General features: G+C 45.5%; 1 long non-coding RNA gene across 2 annotated transcripts; it reads left to right on the top strand.

Annotated features, from left to right (window-relative positions):
* Window positions 1-3,459: 3,459 nt before the first annotated feature.
* LOC108930243 (uncharacterized) lies at window positions 3,460-7,705 on the top strand. 2 transcript variants are annotated; one of them, XR_001965824.2, is made up of 4 exons: window positions 3,460-3,500; window positions 4,386-4,506; window positions 5,729-5,952; window positions 6,819-7,705. It is a non-coding gene; the product is annotated as an uncharacterized LOC108930243 (long non-coding RNA). The 2 variants fall into 2 exon arrangements; XR_001965823.2 differs by lacking the exon at window positions 3,460-3,500 and having other exon boundaries at window positions 4,362-4,506.
* Window positions 7,706-22,035: the final 14,330 nt, after the last annotated feature.

Here is a 22,035-nt window from a genome sequence, read left to right as displayed (position 1 = left end):
AAATGCAGTTACAATAGGGAGACAAATTCCTATGAAATGCCATCGCCGGCACTTCTTTTAAAATATGCCACAGTGCACCGGTCTGAGAAACACACACATACACACACACATTTTCAGAACCGCTTGTCCCATGCGGGGTCGCGGGGAGCCGGAGCCTAGCCCAGCAACACAGGGCGTAAGGCCGGAAGGGGAGGGGACACACCCAGGACGGGACGCCAGTCCATCGCAAGGCACCCCAAGCGGGACTTGAACCCCAGACCCACTAGAGAGCAGGACCCGGTCCAACCCGCTGCTCCACCGCGCCCCCTATCTGAGAAACATAACAGATGAAATTTTCCTGTCTCCTTTCCATAATTGGACACATTGTTTTACTGGACCTCCTGGACAAAAGAATGGGAGTTTTCATCAAACTGCCCCATTCAGGGATGAGGACTTGTGCCTGAATGAAGAATACCCTGGTGTGTACATGAGTAAATCTCATGAGTAGGTCATAACAGCAATAAAGTGAGCAGCACATCTTTCACAGTGAGCTGGTACCCCATGAAGCGGGCGGGGGTGGGGGTGCTCTCACACCAAACCACCCTCCACCATCGAGCCGCACCACACCTCAGCAACGTCTTCCTGAAACACAAAAACGAGACTCTGAAATACTCCTCATAACACACATAATAAACCAATAGCCCTTCGAATAATTCCTGCATTTATGTTCGTTTGTGGTTCGACGCATTCGATAAAATCGCATTCTCCCACATTTCCATTATGCGATATTTTTTCCTCTTCTGATTTACATTTATTCTTTTAGGTTGTGGTTTTCTCCAAAGCAACTTACAATTATTTACCCATTTATACAAGTGAGCATTTTTTTTTCTTTTATTGGCACAATTTAGGATAAGCACCTCGCTCAAGAGTACTGCAGCAGCAGGTGAAGTTTAAACCAGTAACCTTTGGAGCCAAAGGCAGCAGCTTTAGCCACCGCACTACGTTTCCTAATGACTATGAACATGTACGGATCATTTTTTGCTGTTTTGGCCTCGCTGGTTCTTCTAGCACTGAACCAACTAACTAGAGGTGAAATTCCTGTCAAACCTGAAAAAAAGTGAAAGTGCAAGAATTTCTCTGAGATTTTCGCTGCAGGCTTTGATTTTCCTTTCAGCGTCACTGTCGATCTCCCCGTCTCTCTTCGGAAAATCAGCTGGGATCACGGGGGCATCGGGAATCGTCATCATCCGGCGCCTGCATCACTCTCTACCATCTAAACTACTGTATGTACAAGTTTTACATGGATTAACCCATAGTACCTGCCCATCTGCATGTCTTTAAAGCAATATAACAGGCAGCGTTTTAAAAACCTGGATTTGTGAGCAGAAGGAAATGGGGGAAAGACCCACGACTGTACCTGCTGCAGTCACAACTCTAATAGTTTAAATTGGTAAGATTGCGAGTTATGCCAGTTTTCCTTGACAAACACAGTTGCCGTGGAGATCGGTAATGTGGTGAAATTGTTTGGAGGGTTTTATCGGCCATCAGAACGCTTTCTGCCTATCTGCTCTGACAAAGGGACCCTAATGCTCAGTGGATGGAGATCACCGCCATCTTCCCGGAGCACGGTGGAGCGGAACCCACGCCAGCCAATGCTGAACCAATAGCTGTTACGCCACGGAGCCCGTTATGCTGCTCAGCCGGAAAAGACCATCTTCTCGAAAGAAGGCGGAGTTTAATAACTCGGCTCAAGGGCGGTCAAGACTGTCTTTTCTGGGCCCGGGGTGATTTTCTCAGTGTGACGGTGCCTTCAAGAAGAAAGGATCATTTGGGCCCGCTTACTTCTGCTAACCATATTATGGTGCCCACTTGTGGTCAGCCATGTTCCTGCAGGAGGCTGGTTCCATGTTGTTGCATCACCTGACTATATATCATCAACTGGTTTTCACGGTGGACTCTTCCCCTCCAAAATCAAACCTCCTCAGCTCCTCCTCAAAACCATACGTAGGCTCCTCTGTGATTTTTATAGCGAGAGCTCCCAATGACTAGGACCATCATCTTCCCTGCCATCAGAAGAAGGCAGGTTCTCCTCACTGATGAAATTCAAGTTCAAGTTCAGAGACCCTGCAGTGATTTGTTTCAACCTTCGAGAGCCGGGAGCGGGACATTTGTTCGGTGCCTCTTTGCCTGGCTGAGATGAAGCCCCGGCACCGGTTAATGCGACATTGGAGAAACTCAGTGAGAAAAAGACCACAGACGTCCAATTAAGGAGAAAATGATTAATTTCACATCAGTTTTCATCGCTTAATTTCACTCCAGCTTGCAGCGTCCAGCCGTTCAATTAGAAAAGCTTCAACACACTTATCACTGTAAGCATTTGCACTTTAATCAGCTTTATAGCAGGTGAACGGTCACAGAACATCATTAAAGTTGCATCAAACCACAGCATTCTCGCCGTAATCTCTTTAATGGTTCTTTTTTAATAGTTCATTTTGCTTCTAATTATACGCAATCGATTACATCTTGCTTATTGACTTACAAAATGTAACACTCAGCCCAGATATCAAAAAGCGCATGGAGGGTGAAGTATACGTACATTTGATTTTCTCATACTAATTATCCATAATATCACACACACTCACACATTGGCTGAAGCCACTTGTCCCAAGTGGGGGTCACGGCGAGCCAGAGCCTAACCCTGCAACATAGGGCGTAGGGGCACACCCAGAATGGGACGCCAGTACATCACAAGGCACCCGAAGCAGGACTCGAACCCCAGACCCGCCAGAGAGCAGGACCCGGCCAAGTCCGCTGTGCCACCGCACCCCCCTCTCCATAATATCAGTTTATTGTGTATTGTTTTGACATACAGTATAAAGATAAAGTAAAACTATGATTTTAAACAATTAGCAGTGACAGTGGTGTGCTGGTGGAACAGTTTTCAGTTAAATTTACCTGGACACTGCAAGTTTTAATTTAAAAACATGTGAGAGTTGTGAGCCTTGTACCACTTGGGATGAAGTGGGCGCTGACTAATCTACAGAACCTGTGAGAAATTCTGGGTTCAACACCTGATTTCATTTGTTCTCGTTGATCAGTTAACTTTCTCAGTATAAGGCCTTTAGGAGCCCCTTCAGACATGAGAAGCGTTACATCCCTGTACAGGTTTTCAGTGCGTTTCCTTATTCTGGTCTGTGTTTGTGTGGGTCCTACTCTCTGGCGGGTCTTGGGTTCGAGTCCTGCTTGGGGTGTTTTGTGATAGGCTGGCGTCCCATCCAGGGTGTGCCCCCTCCTCCCCCGCCCAGCCCTACGCCATGTGTTGCTGTGTTAGGCTCTCAGTACAGGTCTGTTGTCTTTCATTGGTTGCTATCCCTGTCCGTCATCATCAGTCCTGTTGTCATTTCCTCCATTTGGACCAATCACCTTCAGACTCCTTCTTAAAAGCCCCATCATTTTATTAGTGCTTCAGAGTCCAGTCTACCTTTGGTTTGTCCAGTGTCTTGGTGGGAGAAAGTAGACAGGTAAGAATGTCATGTGAGCTACATGTCCTTCACAGGTGGGTGTCACCCCTTGTACTTTGGGTTTGTGGTACATGGAGGAGGTTAGTTAGGACACCCTAGATGCTGAAGACCCTTTTGTTTTGTGTTGTTTCATTGCTAGGGTAGTCTACCAACTTGACTTAGTTTAGTCTAATTTTCCCAAGTTCTTTGCTTTTGCACTGTTTTAGTTCCTTTTCCCCCTGAACAGTGTCTTTACATTCTGTAAATATTATAAAGTCACCTGACTTTTTGCACCTAATCACACAGTAAAAAGAACTTGTGCTTCTTTGTATGTGTGATTTTGTTGGCCCCTTCTCATCACTCTCTTGATGTTATGCCCTAGTCACCCCTAGATGCCTGGGTTCAAAACAAGTTTATAAGAACCTGTAGATAAATAATGGTTAATTAAATGTGCTATATTTTAGTGGGATCATCAACCAATGAAATAAGCACCTGATCCCCCTTATTTTTTTTAAAATGTAATATTATGATTATATAATGTTGTGGAGCAATGTACCAGACACCATTGCTGGACCAACAGAGAGCTCAGTGAGGATCTGTCACACTCTTCATTTTATCTGGTGTGAACTCGGAGGGTGTTACTTAAAGTGGCTTTTATGTTAAAATGAGGTGCAAATTACACCTGCAGTTGAGTGATCTATTTAGAGGTGTGTTTTTTTTTTTTTTTTTTTTTTTTTTTTTTTTTTTTTTTTTTTTTTTTTAATAAACAATATGCTACATTTTCTTGTACTGAATCACTAGTGGATGGTTTGAATGCACACTAGCAGGGAGACCTGATCTAGACTGGTAAAACCTGTTGGAACACCCCAAGTGGAACCACAGGGCAGGAGTCACTTGCTCTTTCAGGTGGTGTTTGTCATTCGACTGGGACGAACGCAGTCAGGATTGGACGGACAAAGGCAGCGAAGGACAAGGCAGCGGTCAAAAGGTCCTTAGAAGAAAAGGACCTGTGGATCTGTAAATATTGGTGAGTCCCCACCCCTGACTCAGCTTTACATCGGTGACAGGAATGTAAATCCGGCTTCTACTCAGGAAACCCAAACATCACATCATGTTACATAAAAGTTTTAATCTGGGGAAAATGATGGATGTAATGAGAGTTTAAGCAGTTTCGCCTTTACAGCTGATGAAGTTTTTTTGGAAAAAAAAAAACTAAATGTATTTAAAAGTAAAAACTTTATCAATGTTCTTTGCTGGCAAAACAGTATATGTAATAGTGTACATACACACATTGTGTGTGTGTGTGTGTGTGTGTGTTTGTGTGTGTATACACAGGATATATTTGTATTTATGTCTTATACTTTCTCATACATACTATGTGTATAATATATGGAACATCTGTATGCAAGTTAGGGGGTGCGGTGGCGCAGTGGGTTGGACCGCAGTCCTGCTCTCCGGTGGGTCTGGGGTTCAAGTCCCGCTTGGGGTGCCTTGCGGCGGACTGGCGTCCCGTCCTGGGTGTGTTCCCTTCCCCCTCCGGCCTTACGCCCTGTGTTGCCGGGTAGGCTCCGGTTCCCCGTGACCCCGTAAGGGACAAGCGGTTCTGAAAATGTGTGTGTGTGTGTGTGTGTGTGTGTGTGTATGCAAGTTTGGACTTCGTATTGACCTCGAATCAGTAAACACGAGGGAAAGAGAAATGAAGCTTAGGCCATACATGAGAAGTGATTGGCCAAGTATAACACCAATCATATAGGAATGGTTTGATTCAAGGCATTCTGGGCAATAGATGGTATAGATGTCTTGAATCTGAGCTTGTGATTGAAAGGTTTGTCGTTCCACCTTCGGACGGCCCTGCCCAGTATTTCCTCATTCTCTGAATTGCCGAAAATCCCTCCAGTTATAGGTGTGATGTTTTGCATTCTGCATGAATGTCTCCGCCCTCAGCTGAGCTGCTCTTGATTTCTCATGTTCTCATTTGATTGAGATTAAACTGGAAGAGGATAAATAGAGACTAAACAGCCCTGCCAGGTTGATCACTGGCTACTTGTTGTTGGGTTTGCGCTGTTAACCTTTACTTGGATCCCCATGATTGCTGGGATTTATGAGTTCTCTAGACAACTTTAATCTGCAAAGTTGGGCTCGTTGGGGAACTAAGGGTCAAATGTATTGCAGGAAACGCATGTTTGTGTATGAGAGACATGAGACCAGATGAATGTAGATGTGACGAGATGCAACCTGTCCCTGCCCAGTGCACAGGTGGGTCTTTGGAAGGAAGCAGGCATGGGCTGTTGCGCCAGTCAAGGTCAGGAGGATGTGGACCCGAAACACAGGGCCTCGGAGAACGGCTGCACCAATTGCTGCAGGAGCACCCGCGGATGCCTCATGAGTCCGGAGTGTGGCCGGGCGCTCCAGATCGCCAGCACCTGCGCCATGTGCGGCATGTGCCTTGAATGGTTTGCCAATTGCTTCGTCTGTAAGTTTCCGTCAAGATTCGGTGTTGGGGTATGGGTCACGGCACCATATTTTACTTGAGAAATGAAACTGTTACCGTCCTATACTGACACAGCATTGTGTGGGGCTTTTTTTAATAACTTTCTGTGCCCAACACCTACCAAGCCGCATTGAATTACATGACCGCAACATCATGACAAGCCGGGATGTGAAATCTCATCCTTGACACTTCTCCGATGTGTAACTTTCACTATTTCCATCTTCCAACTTGTACAGAACACGCATTTCTGCAGAATTCCTATGGGTGTTTTAAATTAATTTGAAACCTTGTTCCGTTCATGTCAGGGTTTTTTTTACTCGCAAATATTTGTTATATGCAAAATTAATAAGTTGAACGACCTTAACTTGCACTTTTGTATGAGTTCAAAAGGAAGGGGAAAAACTTTGTGGCATTTCAGTCTTTTAATTATGCAGTCCCGCTACTTTAATACTCGGTAAAACTTGCGTAACCCAACATACAGGCGCCCGTGCATAATAAAACACTAACTCCAATACGTATTCATGCAAAAGTAATGAAAAGTATGTGAAATGGAGTGCGTGTACCGTGCCAACCTAAAGAATGAGGAAGAACTCTTACTTCACCCTAAAGCTTTCAACTAACAGTGGGGAAAAACCTGGAATTACCACACAGCTGGTGTGGCATCCTTGGTCAAGGTACTTACCCTGAGATGATAAAGTAAAAATTATGCACCTGTGTAAATCACTGAGAAACATGAGTAACTCGGTGTGCAATGCTCACATAAGTTACTTTGGAGGAAAGCCACATAAATTGATATTATTGACGGTCTCATGTACACCTGACTGATCGGGTCTTCATTGTGTCCTTAGAGTCCCACGAGGCACAGCAGGGGACGTGGAGCTGGATGGCACCTGTGGTACACCTGTCCGAAAACGATCTGCTGGAGTCTGGCATGATCGTTTCCTACATCCATCCCCTGCTTGTTCTCTCCATGGTCCTTGGGAACCCAGCTACCCCTTCCCCAGAAAAGCCAGGTGGCCTCATCAGTAGCTCCACAAGAGCCGCTGATCACAGGTTAAAGGGTTTCCCTGCTCCCCCGGCCTGGGAACAGGTGGTGCAAGAGGGGAAGAGCTGCATTGGGAAGGGATGGTGTGGGTGTGTTCCTTAGTGTCACTATGTATGTCTGGGTATCTGTGTGTGTTTGCTCAAACTTCTGCACGTGGGGGACAGGAAACCCAATGAGCGCTAGCGCATAATTGGATCTGCGAGCGGCAACCAAGCACACGGTCCCCCTCGACCACGTGCGACCGCAACCGGTCGGACTCCACGCCTGATCAGGTGCCATTCCCTCATTTAAATAGCCTGCGGGTAATGAAGGTGGTGACCTTCTGACTGAAAGAACCACAAAGAGTGAAAAGGATTTGCACACATCCCTCCCCCACACCGGACAACTCTCTGGTCTGCCGCCTTCCAGCATCTATTTTTCCAGACCCTAGAGACTGTGCCTCTTGCAAAACTTGAATATTTCCATGAAGGCTGATTTCTGGTCTCTGCACTCTACCTACCTGGGGGGATATTGTATTTCCTTGTATATTGTTACTTTGATCTTGTATTGTTGAAAGGTGAGTTTGGGTTTCTTTCTTGTGCGTCTACATTGTAAAATTAATGTACTGTTAGAAAGTTCCTGGAGGTCACAGATGCGTCGTAAGTGTTCCTCTGTCGCAAGTGTTTGTGCTTTGATAGTGTTTGGTGGGGGTCATAGCTATTAACAAATTTTTTTAATACATTCAAGTCTTTAATAAATACCTTTCATTTAAATTAACTCAAGCTCTTCCTTGGAGTGGTGGGATGTGTAGTTGGAGTTATGGTTTCGTTTAGAGTTTGCCAAATGATCGATGCATGCATATATATATAGGGTTTGTTTTTCCACATGTATAAAACTTTATATAAAAGAAAAAGCCAGCATAAGTGAACTGCTGGAGAAGAACCAAGTAAATGACCCTTACAAGGTTGGCTGATAAATGCTTGAGTCCAAGCAGGCAGTGAGCTCCGCTCTTTCTCAGAATAACCGTAAGGGGCTTTGCTCGTGCCCCGAATGCATAAACGGCGTTCAAAGGGAGGGTCGCTGTGAGTCATCAAAAGGCCGACGTGGTAACACAAAGTGTACCTGCACCCGCCGAGAGGAACGTGCCACCGACTGCTCATCTGTAATTTGCTGCCCAACATCTCTGCTGTAAATCATGCTTTAACTTGCTCACCCGCCCAAATTGTGCTATGTCAGCAAATGGCAACACATGTTTAGGAGGCACGGGGAACGGAGGGGCTTTTTGTTGTAGAGCAGTGCGTGAACAGCATGATCAATGAGGTCTGGGGGGTGAGGGGAGAGGGGTGGGGTTCACTCCAGCTAGCATCTTTACCTTTTTTCAGCAATAATAGACTCTTCCTTAGTAATATTGCTTTGACTTTCAGGACATTTGGGGTTTTAAATATCTATTAAAATTTTCAACCAAGTGAATTTGATGGAACAGGACAAGACATGTGCACATGGATTCAAGAGGCATTTTTTTTGCATAGAACTTAATCTTCTCTGGATCAGCAAGTCCCAGCATACAAGTCTTATACCTTTTAATTGGAGGGGGTCTTTGTGTAACACACACACACACATCCTGCACCCTGATTTTACATGCCTTGTAGCCTACTTTGAGGAATTGGCCTGTCATGATGTCTAGCATCCGGAACATCTGGCAAAAGCACAGACTCGTGCAGGCCAATAGTATATTCAAGGATTGCACACATAGAATATGTGCTTATATGACAAAAGGGAACAAAATAATGATCCATAGACTTAGAGTGAAAAGAAACTTAAAGGTGAAGTTGTTAGTAAAGCTACTGGTGTTTTGTTTTTTTTTTTTTTTTTTCTTCTCCCCCGCAAAGCCTTGGTGAAACTCAAGAAGATCTACCCTGCTGTCGGTCGTTAAAATGCAGGCTGGAAAGTGGAGCTACGAATACGTGTGACAGGTCCCTACCCCTCCTGTTTGCAGGGAAGCTTCTGGCTAGTTCTCAAAGTAGGAAAAGGCTCCTCCCAGCTCTCTCGCTCTTTTTCTTTCTCTTCTGCCACTCGGCCAAATGAAAGGAACAGCGTGAACAAGGAGGTGGCAAGGAAGCTAACACCTTCTCACAATGGTGTGCACCTTGGAAGAGCTGGCACTCGCTTGCTAGGGCGATGTCCTTCACCAGCGAGGGGTAATCTGACCAGAGCCGAAAATGGCCCGGAATACGCGATGGACTGTAGAACCCATGCGTCTTGCAATGATCTCGTTCGCGACACGTTAAAAAAGCTCTAACCTCTGATTTTCCACGTTAATGTCAGTAATGGGATTGCGAGGCCGTGTCAAAAGGGGGGTTGAATACCCAAAGGGACGGGGGCTTTTCGAAGTTCACACATGTTTTTGAGGCAGGTGCTGAAGCGACACAGGTGTAGGAAGGGTTGCGTTGCGGCTCTGGCGAATGACTCTCTCTCCCCGTCTCTCCTCCCTGCCGCCGTTGTGTCCGCCTGGGCCCGGAATACAGGGGGTGACATTTCCAGCAGACAGATTAGGCTCCTCTCCAATTAATTGTGCCTTTTTCCTGTTAAATACACAATCAACCAAAGGCAAAATGTCAGCAAAACAAACGGGGAGCTGCCGCGCGGCTGACAATTAAGCGCAAAGCAGCGCGGAAAATGCCAATACGCTAAGCCAGCGCTGAAGGAGACAGATCGCGGGTCGGGGGAAGGTTGAGGTTGGGGTGGGGGTGTAGTGGCAGCAGGCAGGGGGGAGGAGCAACGCCGGGAGGGGAAGGCGGGCGGAATGACAGAATCGACTGCCGAACGCGGCGGCTGTTTTCACGTTCCGGCGAGACCACGGGGGCCGTGGAGGGTAATGGGTCCGGCGGCTTTAGTCTCAGCAGTGCAGGGGGTTCGCCGAAAATGAATCGCTGCAGCGACTCCCTTGTTTCTCTCACTGACAGCTGTACAACGGTCAAAGGTCATTGGCTTGTTTGAGGGGCCGCAGGAGACGCAGGGGTTAGAGCAGTGTCCGGGCAGTCGAAAAACTTCGGTTCGGATCCCCACTCCCACTGTACTATCCTTGATCAAGCTACTTACTGTGAATTATAAAGGTAGAAATCACCCTGCTCTGCAAATTGCTACATCATTGCAAGCTGCTTGTGAGAAAAGCCTCCTGTCATTCACATGTGGGGGGGTGCAGTGGCAAAGTGGGTTGGACCGTGTCCTGCTCTCCGGTGGGTCTGGGGTTCGAGTCCCGCTTGGGGTGCCTTGCGATGGACTGGCGTCCCCTCCTGGGTGTGTCCCCTCCAGCCTTATGCCCTGTGTTGCCAGGTGAGGCTCTAGCTCCCCGCAACCCCGTGTGGGACAAGCGGTTCAGACAGTGTGTGTGTGTGGTTCACATGTAAGGAGGCGCCTCTCTATTGAACCCTTCTAAAAGGTCTTTACCATACTTTCTCCGGCGAAATATCCAGCCACGTAAATGTGAAACCGTAAAGCCTACTTTTTTGTAAGGCGATGTCATCCCAGCCACAGGGTAATAACAGACACCCAGTTGCAAACACACAACTACCATTCCCCCCCCGCCCCCACCGTCAAGCTCATCCCCTGCTCTGGCAGAACCTGCTGCAGCCCCCAGCGGCACAGCCTCCACCTGGAAAGAATCCCCCCTCCGCTGAATCTGCCAAGCAAAAGGGCAGGAAACCTCACTTTCTGCACAGCAAACTTTGCTTTCAGAACACAGGGAGTCTCAGCCAATTTAGAGCGGAAAGACTTTTAAAAAAAAAAAAAAAAAAAATTTAAAAAGGGAAAAACCTCAATAAGGACTGGGGCAGATTTCGGGAGATGAAAACACAAAAGATCCCGACAACAAAGACTGTTCCGCTGAGACAGGTTTCAAATATTTACTCCAAATTTTCCACGCTGGTTCATTTGCAGTGGAATTAACCCAGCGGTCCAAAAATAGCACTCACTTAAAATAGGTGACAGACAGCGCCGTGCACACCTTACTGAGACACACACGTAAAGAACAATAGTTATTTAATTACACGTTCACGCCCACACAACAGCAGCTCGAAACTCAACCCCACACACACACACACGCCGACAAAGCCTCGTATTAAAACGTCCGTTAAGACACGCGCACACAGACATGCTGCAGGACGCATAGCTTTCCACTGTCACCGACACTCATTACGCGCTCCTTTCCCCGCCACACCGGTGCATGAAAGTTCACCTTTCCGGAGCAGGCCCGCGTTAACAGCTGTTTTTCTGCTCCGATAATGCCGGCGGCCTTTCCGCCGGCGAGAAATACCAAGTCACTCACTCCGAATTATTTACGACAGGCCAGGCTCAGAGAGGGAGGGGCGCCGGAACAGGCTGGGAGGATACGACATGAAAGGTTATTTTATAATTATTCCCAATGCAGTGTCATAAATCAAAAGCGCCCGCAACTATAGAACAGAAAGAGATCGATGGCTTTGGGGGAATGCCATCCTGAGAGTGGACTGACATCCCTGTTTGTCCATTGGACCTCTGTGAGGGAGATGACAGGGTGGGGCTTAAGGGATGAAGGCCTCAATTCTGCATCCTAAAATGTTCCTTCCCCCCTCCATCCTTCTCTCTCTCTCTCTGTTACCCTCCTTGTTTTTGCAGTTGGGCGACATTGGCCGCCTTCTTCCAAGTGCAGCCGCTAAGGGTTTGGCAAACGAGACGCCTGCCGGTCATCAGTCACATCTGACAGGTGTGTCCCCCCCCCACCGCCAGATCCTTCCAACACCTTCCCGAAACAGAGACGGGCGATGGGAGGGGGCCGAGATGAGGGACACGTCAACAAGCTGTCCCGCAGTGCTTTGGATCGCTGACACGAGGCAGCCCCTGCGAGTCAGGGCCAGTTAGGGCTCGGGTTCGACCAAACACCTGTTCGCACGTGTCGCTCTGAGGACGGAGCTCAGTCTGGGCGAACCACGGAGACACACCGGCGCCGGAAGTGACACAAATGGGACATGCAGGGAGCAAGAGACAAAACGTTCCGATTGACCGTCGGCCTCGAGACACACCTTTCAGCGTAAGAATCGATAGCACCTGTCAAGGTATCAGGAAAGAAGCAGTTCAGTGATTTTGAGCTCTTCACCGCCGTCCGCTTTCAGCGTGTCGGTATTCACTGTGTCCACCTTTCGTCCTTCTTTGTTGTGCAGTGAAATGATGGTAGTGCTGGGAAAGGTTGGAGGACAAAGATGAAGAGGATCACTAGCAACAAGATGGGTGGACTCAGTCACAGTGAGAATGGACACCCCCCTTCCAACAATAAGAACACAAGCGGAGGACAGAACGTTCCAGAAGGAGTTTCTCTATGTAGTGTCCCAGCAGTCAGCGCTGACTTGAGGGCACTAATCACCACCTTCCCGTTCTAAGGAGCGCCCCTTCGCAGCAGCCCACGAACCCCCACGACGAGCGAGGGCAGCTCGGGGTCGGTCTTTTTCCCCGGCGAGTAGGTTTCAAAGCCCCCGTCCCAGGTAGAGTCGCGGTCACAGCCGCATGCCGACACGATGCCCCTTTCTTCATCTTTTCCCTCCTTTCAAAACAGTCAGTGGCCTCGAGTTTGGAAGGCTGCGGCAGAACAGCACAAAGAACGCGGCCTGTTCGCCTTCGGCCAAGCGGTCACGCCTCTCAGTACGGACCGGAGGTCATGCAGCATCCTTGAATTTCACCTGTATCCTTGGGAACCGGCAGAGTTCAGAATTGAGTATCTGTAGAGTACGGAGTACACCGCAGGGCAAACTCACGCTGAAGGAAAGAGCGAGATTCTTATAAGCACAAAATAGAACTCAAAAGATGTGTTACATGCCCAAAAAATACAATTAACTCTCCTTTTCATCCGCAAAAGATTCTGCAAAAAATATCTCTGCATCTCTCCTGACCTCCGTTCTGTTGGTATTTACAGCGACAGTTTCCCGGTTCATCCAGGCAATTTGAAGACATTCACTTCAGCAGCTGCAAATTTAGAGCAATTAAAGTGGGAAAAATGTACAGTGCAGTAATTTTAAGTCACCACTTACAGTTTATGACAGGTACCAGTACAATATTCATTTATAAGTGGAGCGATAATGGCCACTTACAGTGTACATACAAAGAAAGCAGCATTCGATCGGGAGCCAGATAGAAGTCCAGCAGATAATGAATAGACTGAGTGTGTGTGTGTGTGTGTGTGTGTGTGTGTGTGTGTGTTGGGAGTGACATCTTCAGTTCATTCAATTTTCATTTCTTTTGCGGTTTCCAGCTTTTTTGATTGCAATACTGTGATTCTGGGACAGGTTGAGGGTTACGAAAGACGAAAGGTGTGTGGAATTGGAAAATAAGAGGAGGCTCTGTAAAGGTGTTGGGGATGCCACTATGGACCCCCCCCCCCCCCCCATTAGCTTCTCACCCCCAACCGTTTAGTCCCCAGCTCCATAAATACAGGTGCTACCTCTCCCATTCTTCACCCTCTGCCCCCCCCGTCCGTGCGCTTAAGTACCCGTGTGGTGTCCAGCTTGTCCGCACTCTACAAATTGGTGTGAAATAAAGGCAGTAGACTGGTAGCCTGTTTGGGGGGGGGGTAGTCAGACAGACACTTCACCAAACCTCCTGTGCTCTATTGAATCATCTGCCTGTCCCATGAAGGACTTCCTACATATAACCCTCATGTGGATAAAGGCCCTCACCTTATTATTACCTTTGTTGTTGAACTTTGTCCAAATTTACCCCCGTAAATCATGTCTCTTGGACGCTAGACCTACAGTACAAGACCAAGTCTGGAGAGAAGAACCTTTTTTAATTTGTTGTTCCCGTTGAACCCATTTGATTGTACTATCAAAGTTGTCCTAATTTTCATAGCTGTATAATTAATATAAACACAGCTGATAGTGTAGTGGTTAGAGCTGCTGCCTTTGTATGTGAAGGTCACTGGTTCAGATCTCACCTACTGCTGTAGTACCCTTGAGCAAGATATCTTAAATTGTTTTAGTTCAGCTGTATAAATGGGTAAATAGTTGTAGGTAATTTAACACTTAAGAAAAGCAGCAGTTAAACAAATAAATGTATTAACGTGTTTCTCAAAGCACTTTCCCAAGGATGGAGGGTTTGAAAGTGCAATTTTTCAAGTTACACCTGGAATTCTGCGTCACTGCCGCCTTCTGCTTTATGTCATGTCACTTTGTTTGTCAGACTTGTGTATTTTCTTACCCAGGTGTTGTCATGAGGCAAGTGCCTTCCATAGCTCACTCCTTACATGTGGCATATTTACGCAGCGGGAAATTTACTGGAGCAATTCTGCCTTATTTTTCCTTTTTTTCCCATAGGCTACATCAGCCAACCATCCCCCCACCACCACCCCCTGGGGGAGCGGGGCTCGCAGCCCACCGCTCCTTGTGCCTACCGACCTGTTCCACCATCGATCGCCCTTTCGGAGTGATGAACAGTCACTTCCGTTGATTTTGCCACGTTCGGCGATTGTGTTTATCTCTTCCAATCATAGGGATTCGAAGGCTTGTGAGAGAACCTTCTCAAGGTTGGCAAGAAAAGTTTACACTTTACTTTTCATGCTTCTCAAAGAAAGCTTTCCTGTCTCCAGGTGAAGTTTGAAACAAGTTGTGATCCAGAGGAAAAAGCTCAATGCCATACTTTGTTGGCTACATTCAAGAACTGCACTAAAGCTTTGGACACGCTTCTATTGGACTTGGTGTTGGAGAACTGCTTCATTTCTGATGAGAATTGTAAAGCTGTTTTACAAAAAGTCCAGTAATGCTTTTCAGTGACTTCCTAGCCTCGAAAGCACACAGGGTTGGTTTAGTGGGTGTGTGCAATCAGAGCATGGATTTGAAGAGATTCCTTAATGCAGGACATTATTAACATTTAGTTTTCTGACTCCTTCACCCAAGACAACATGAAGTGGTAGATCATCCATTCTACTTTTTTCTATATCAGTTCAGTACTTTGATTGAGGCTACAGTCTTTATGATATAATTTAATTATATTATTCACCTGCTGCCCCACAGTAGGTACATCGCTGTTAAAATAGCCGTCGTATTTTCGGATGTATGTTTTAACTACCTGGTGCGGTGATCCTAAATGTAACCGAGAAGTACGTTCTCACGAAAATGCCTATAAAACACACAACAAAACGTGAAACGTTATAAAGCTGTCTAAAGTGGGCAGACTATTGGTGAGCAATTAAAGTAGATAAAGCACACTGTGGGAAAGAGTGACACATTTCTCAAAAGTGCTTTGAAAAGTGACTCGTGGGCAGCGTGATCTTCTAAACTGCTGCACATTCTTAAAATAATTTATCTTGTTTTTCCTTAAATCCCAAGCTAATGTTTTTTGTTCTCTCGTGATATCAGTCCCACAATTTCCACCTCCTCGGATTTAGCACCATGCGATGTCAAGAGAATGAACCCGCCGGAAAAGAAACAATCGTGACTTAAGGTCTGAATATATGATTCATAATGTTTTCCGTAGCAAATAAAGAAAATGCTTTCTCCCGCGAATGACTGTTTGTGCTTTACATAAAATCTCCGTTGCGAAAAAACGACAGAGGACAATCACAAAAAATGCCTGTTAGAAAGCACGTTTTGTATCGTTATTGCCGCTTCTTAAAATGAAAACAATATGGTAAATGATTCATTTCGCAAACAGGAATAAAGAGAAGCGTTGCCAATCACATTGGCGTGGGTTTCTTGAGGTGCGAAATACAGGCCCCGTTTTCCTACTGTAATACTTTGATTCTGACTCACCCAAGCATCAACACAAAAGACTTACTGGGGGGGGACTGTGAAATGATTACCCCGGCTCATTACAGCTACCCTTTCCGCTGCTGCAATACCACGCATTCATAAATCCGTGCGGGGGATTAAGCCGCGTTTACCAAAGGCTGGTTATGCATTTAAAAAACATTATTATAAAAATCAGACTCCGTTTCGGAAGACAGTTCAATTTCCTCTCATTCCGTTTATATAAACCCTTTGGACTCGCTGCAGTTTTGTTTTTACGTGGCCCCCGCTGTTGTCGCTGCCGATGCCAAGGAGCGGTTAGGACGCCATTGTGCTCTTCTGCTAATGACCATCGTTGCGATTGTACCGATGGATGAGACCATTTAATCTCTGACAGGCTTCGGCCGTGACTCCCGAGAGCTTCGATTGTGCTTCGCTTTAAGAACCTCTCGCTGCACGAAGGTCGTTCCCACGGAGAAAGTAAACGTATTTCGAGAAGAGGCTAATGGGTAGCAATAAATGGGAAAATCGTGAACGTACAAGAAAAGATGTCCCCCGCTCTACTATTTTCATGAAAAAACTGCCCCAACTCCACCACCCTCCCACACAGACACTTTTCGGAGCTCCGTGTTTCGAGCGCTCGCCCCCACAAACAAATATAAACACAAATGTATTTTTATATTTCATGACTCTCACTTAAATGCAATAAATTAATCCTAATCTCAACCTAGCAAAATTTAAATACATTTGATAGCTGATTTTTAAAAAAAAAATTTAAGAAAATCGCTGAATATAAAGTTTTTTTTGTAAAAAAAAAAATGATAATTTTAAGTTTATTTAAAAATGCTAACTTGAAATAGTGTCTTTCCTGTGCGAGGCATCCCTTCAAGTTCAGCATTCCTGCAGGGATGTTTCCCTCAAATTTCTTTCCTTCTATATACTGGTTAAATAATAACCTACAGATTTTTTTTTTTTTTTGGTAAAGATGGAGTGTGTATGTCGATAATTCGTACACATTCGGCAATAAATTGTTCCAAACACATGCTGAACTCAAGTGCCTAAATTACCTCCACTAGAAAACATCAGACCTGCATCGTAATTCAAATTAATTGGTTGTTAGGACATCTTTCCTTAGTGCCATTCATAACCTTTGCTAAATATTGCAATCTTTTATTCTTTTTCTCTGTTTACAGAAATGGGCATGTATTTGTATTTTCTTGGTGTAGCGATTCACTCTCTGGGTTGTTATGACTTGGTTCTGCTGTTTTCAGTGGTCAGTTTGAAAAAAAAAACAGAATAATGTCCCGACATACATACATGCACAAAAGCACACAGCATGCAGTTTTAAACACCATGCTGCCGACACCGTTAGCCATTTTCCTGCACAATGTGTCGACTACGCCTCGGGGTTGGGATGAATAAAAGCATCTGCCCAAGACCATCCTTTTAAAGCGATGAGGTTCCCCAATTACAGGGTCCGTCCAAATCCTGCCTGAGACGAACCTTTAAACTGGATAGAAGCATTTAGGGGTATCGGTTTGAACAGAATGTCTAATACCAACAGAGGCTTAAGTTCTTTGGCAGCATGCTAAATTCTTCGGGAAAAAAAAGTGCTTCATATAAAAGAAGGAAATCGATGTAGTACCAAAATACCCCGGTTGCAGGGGTAGACGTTTTGCATTCGATATAGAGGCATTAATAATGCATGGCGAGATAGCCCATTAGATTGTGTTTAAAGGTAATCAGATTGCAGGCCTTTTGCAGACCCATTAACCGGTGGGGTCAGGAGGAAGACATCGAGGCTAATGAGCTAATAACCGAATCCGGCAGGTAAACGGGAGTGAGCCGTACATTTGGCATGGCTGCTGCGATGTCACGGATGTACAGTGAGTGGGATGGAAATGGAGTCGGTGGAGGGGGTGCGAAACACTGTGTTGTACAGCCACCTTTGGGCTGGATCAGCGCAGCCGTATTGCGGAGAAATCCCCACCCTCCGCAGGACGGGGGTAATTCTTTTGTTCCCTCCGTTTTCTGCGGAAGCGCACTTCAAGGCAGCATGTGATTTGATCTTTGTCACCATCGCCGGCGGACTCTGCCGAGCAATTGTCTGAGAGAGGCAGCCCCTTAACTAGATCTCCATCTGAGAGAATGCATGTGTTGGGCATTTGTAGGTGGGGGTTCGTGTGAGTGTGTGCGCTCTGGGTCTACAGCTTTCTTTGATGCTTTCCTAAGGGCATGCTTAAATACGCATATGTGACGTTTATTGCAGCTGTGCTTCTGCACGTGTCTTGAAAAGTGTTTGTGTGTGTGTGTGTGTGTGTGTGTGTGTGTGTGTGTGTGTGAGAGAGAGAGAGAGAGGATACAAATGTGAGCACAAGCATTAGTTAACATCACTGACTCATAGCTGTAAGAATCCACTGGGACCTATTGCATGTTCATCTCATGTCCACATGGGTCTTCCACGTGGACACTTCAGTGGGTGGGTTTGCTGGCCAAACTGCCAGTCAGTCACGAAACACTACATGCAGTGCGTTATTTAGAAGTTATCACATGGTGTCCTGCATTACATTTTCCAGGGTAAATTTCGTCTAAGCGGAATACTGGGAAATATTTCTAGATCAGACCAAAGAAGGTATTGCAGTAAGAGTCACGCACAACTGTCTTTGCACTCTTTAGTTTATAGAATGCATTTGCAGAGAATGAGCATGGATCATCTAGGCCCAGATTGCCATGACAGGGCATTGGCTATTCTGAGTTGGATGCACAACACTGGGTCAGACTTCCCCGGACTGGACTTGGCTTTTCACGATGGATAGCGCCTCGAGCCTGGCATCTGGGTTCTGTGGTGATCTATGAGCTCAGAACCAGATGGCCCAGAGTGGGAGGCCGAAGAGAGCAGGAATAATGGTAACATTTTTGTTTAATTAGTCTGGGGTAAAACAGCCCAGTGCCCTATGCTTGGTTCCACAGTCTGAGCACTATGTGTCCTCAGCCTTGGAGCATGCATACACACATTGGCAGAGTGTGCCAGCCAGTATGCCCACAGCTTTCCCCTGTGCCTACCTAATGCAGATGCCAGCCTGTCGCCCTGCCAAAGCCCTGTGTCACTTCTGTTTTGTTTATCCGCCACCTCCGACATTCCCATCCAGTGGTGCGAGCATAAACGAGGATGCATTTCCTCTGCTGGACCCGGGCCGCCACCCAGCCCCAAAACATCCCTGGGCATCCTTAGGCCCCAGCTGTGCCAGATGTTACTTCCACAATTGGAATTATTATCACCGCGGTGACCGCAGCAGGGTTGTCAACACCCACTCACAGGGCAGTTCTGCCTTGGCCAAATACAACTTCAGGGACATTTTCAGAAACATTTCCTAAAAATATAGTTTATGTTTTTCCCCATTTAAGATATACACTTTTTCCTCTGCTTAATATGTATAATATGCAACTATGGACTAACTGAACTAATGTCTTTTAAAAATATTGCACATGCAGATATTTCTTAAGTTATTCCAACAAAATCTGATGTTAATATCTGGGTTATTGGTATATTTTGCAGTACATATCATACAAGGGCATATATTTTGTTTGCAGTGCTGATGACCATCTCAGATGGGCTTGTTCTCACTGCAGAGATCAATTCTGTAATAAAACAATAATCTACTGAAGTCATGCCATCAGTCTTCACAGGCCATCAGTTTGTCAAACAGTCCTTAAGAGAAGGGTTACCATGTGTAATTGCATAATTGACCCGGGGTACTACTGTGGGATAAACTAACACACGAGGTGCGTGCCGTAGAGCAAAGAGGTCATGCAAATTGATGGTGCAGCAGACATTCGCAGGTACACACGGAAACCAAGATTATCTGCATGAAGGTGTAGTGACAGTGGCCAGAATTGTTTCCTTGTAGATATAGGACCCATGTTTGAATCCCTACTATTAATCAAGGGACTTGAAATGCATTAAAAATTACCCAGCTGTGTAAATGGGTAAAATCACTGCAAATGGGCAAATCATCAGTTCAGCATTCATATATAACATCTGAAGCAAATTGCTTTGGACAAATGTGTACTCCAAATGAATAAATGCAAATATAGAATGCTACCCTATGGGCTAAACTCATCCCCACGGTCTAACTGGAACACTATAGCTTCCTGTCCCTTACCTAGGGGTATAAGCTCAATATATGGGAGGATCCAGTAGGCAAGAATCTTGAGCAGTAATTACATTGTCTGGGATGACTGGACCAGTAAATCCACCGGTATCTCACAGTGTGACAGGAGGTTTGCTAAGTGCTCTGTTATTTGTTTCTTATCCTTTTATTAACCTTTATTAACTCCGTCTCCCCTGACCGTCATGTCCTCTGATCATTCGGTTATTGTTTCCTTCCTCTCCACCAACAACCTTTGTAGCCCAGCTCTGCTGTGTTCAAAACCCACCAAGGCTGGAGTCAGTTACTGGCCTTGCATAGGGATGTGACCTCAGACATAACCTTAAGTGTGTTGTGGCTTTAACAGTAGTGAAAGAGACTAGCTTTGGAAGGCACCTGTGGCTTACCAGACCCCTATGGAGAAGAAAATATTGCTTTAAATTTCTACTTAATTAAAACTTTGTCCCATCAACCTGTTCACAATTTGACTTCATACCCCCTCCCCAAGCATTAACCGAAACTCATAATTCACGTGAAACGGCACAAAATCAAGTACAAACAGATTGAGCCAGACTCTTCATACTCCTTATGTTAAATGGAATTACCCCATCAGGTTACCAAAACTGGGAGGGAAAATTAGAAATATGTTTATTACCTGCAAGTGCTGTAAAACGATAACGCATGTTGATATTCAATGAATAAAACATGAATCAGTGACTCAGCTTTTTCATTAACCTCTCCAGCCTACACAGACTTCCCGGAAAAAATATATACGTTCAGTTCTGAAAATATCGTAGCGCAAGGCCCAAACAAAAATCGGAAGAAATGTAATTGTTTCAGTGACATCAATAAATCCTTGACTTGTACTTTACATTATTTATTCACACAATAAACATTTAAAGGAAGTGGATTAACACACCTCAATTTTTTTATTTATACGCCATACGCTACCGGAATGTTTTTTCTTTTGTCAAGAGTACAACAGTTCCTTTCACTGGAATACTAACAAATCTGAAAATAAATCAGCCTGGGAAAGATGCCTTTTTATAAAAATTAAATACAGCTGTGCATACTCATATACATACATAAATACTAATATATTTCCCAGTTTTGTACAGAAAAGGAAAATCATTCCAAGGCACGACCATTGAGAATCTGACAACAATTACAATACCGCATCTATAGCAACCCAAGGTGCTTGCAGAAAATTTAAAGATTCGTGTCAGCGCTTGTGACATCATGAACCAGTTACAGTCACGGTGAATTGAACCGATTTTACAGGCTTGGATGAGGAGAAACCGCAGGTTGACTCTGTAAGCAGCAGGTAGCGCAGTGATTAGGAGCTAAACTTGTGATCAAAAACCTTTCAGGTTCATGGATCCGTGGGGGGCCTGCATTTGTAGCTCTAACAAGGTGCACAAAATTTCCTTCGGCAAAAATAAATAGCGCTCTGAATGGCTAAACTAGTTAGCTATATAACACACCGCTTCGGTAGAAAATAACAGGTCAACATGTGGCAAAGTGTAGCGATAGTGTGACATCGTAGCTGGTTCCCGCACCCCACTGGAGAGTTGCGAGGTCCTACCTACCCAGTTTGTGTAGCAATTAGAGCCATCACCTGGCACCCAAATGATATGGGTTGAAGTCATACTCTTGATCAAGGTACTAACCCTGATCCGGTAAAAATTATCCAGCCGTGTAGACCATTGTAAGCAGCTTAGTGAACGGACCTTCCTTTGTAAGTCACTTTGGACGTAGGTGTTCGGTGAATAATTGGTAATTCCAAAAAAATTTTGTTCATAGACTCGCAAGCTTTCAGGTCCTGATCAGGTCCAGTTCAGACGACAGCTTGTTTTTCTGCATCTGGGAAAATCTCATGAGTAAAGCCGATAAGAGTAAAAGGATCGTTTAGGGTTATAATGGGTAGGTCATCAATTGTTCATTACATAGCTAGTTACGTTCACAGCTAGCAAACCGAGCACCCTAAAAGCACTCGACCGGCCGGCAAGCTGGTGACCATTAACAGGTCCACATTAAGCTAACTGGGGTACATTACTCTGGCATTAAACATCAATGTTACAGTAATAAAAAGGACACACGCACTAGTATTCCAACGGTGATTAAGTTAAAATGGGAGCCGGGCCGC

Source organism: Scleropages formosus, chromosome 1, assembly GCF_900964775.1.
Source record: "Scleropages formosus chromosome 1, fSclFor1.1, whole genome shotgun sequence".
In the NCBI taxonomy this organism is placed as follows: Eukaryota; Metazoa; Chordata; class Actinopteri; order Osteoglossiformes; family Osteoglossidae; genus Scleropages; species Scleropages formosus.
This window is presented reverse-complemented; position numbering and strand designations above follow the sequence as displayed.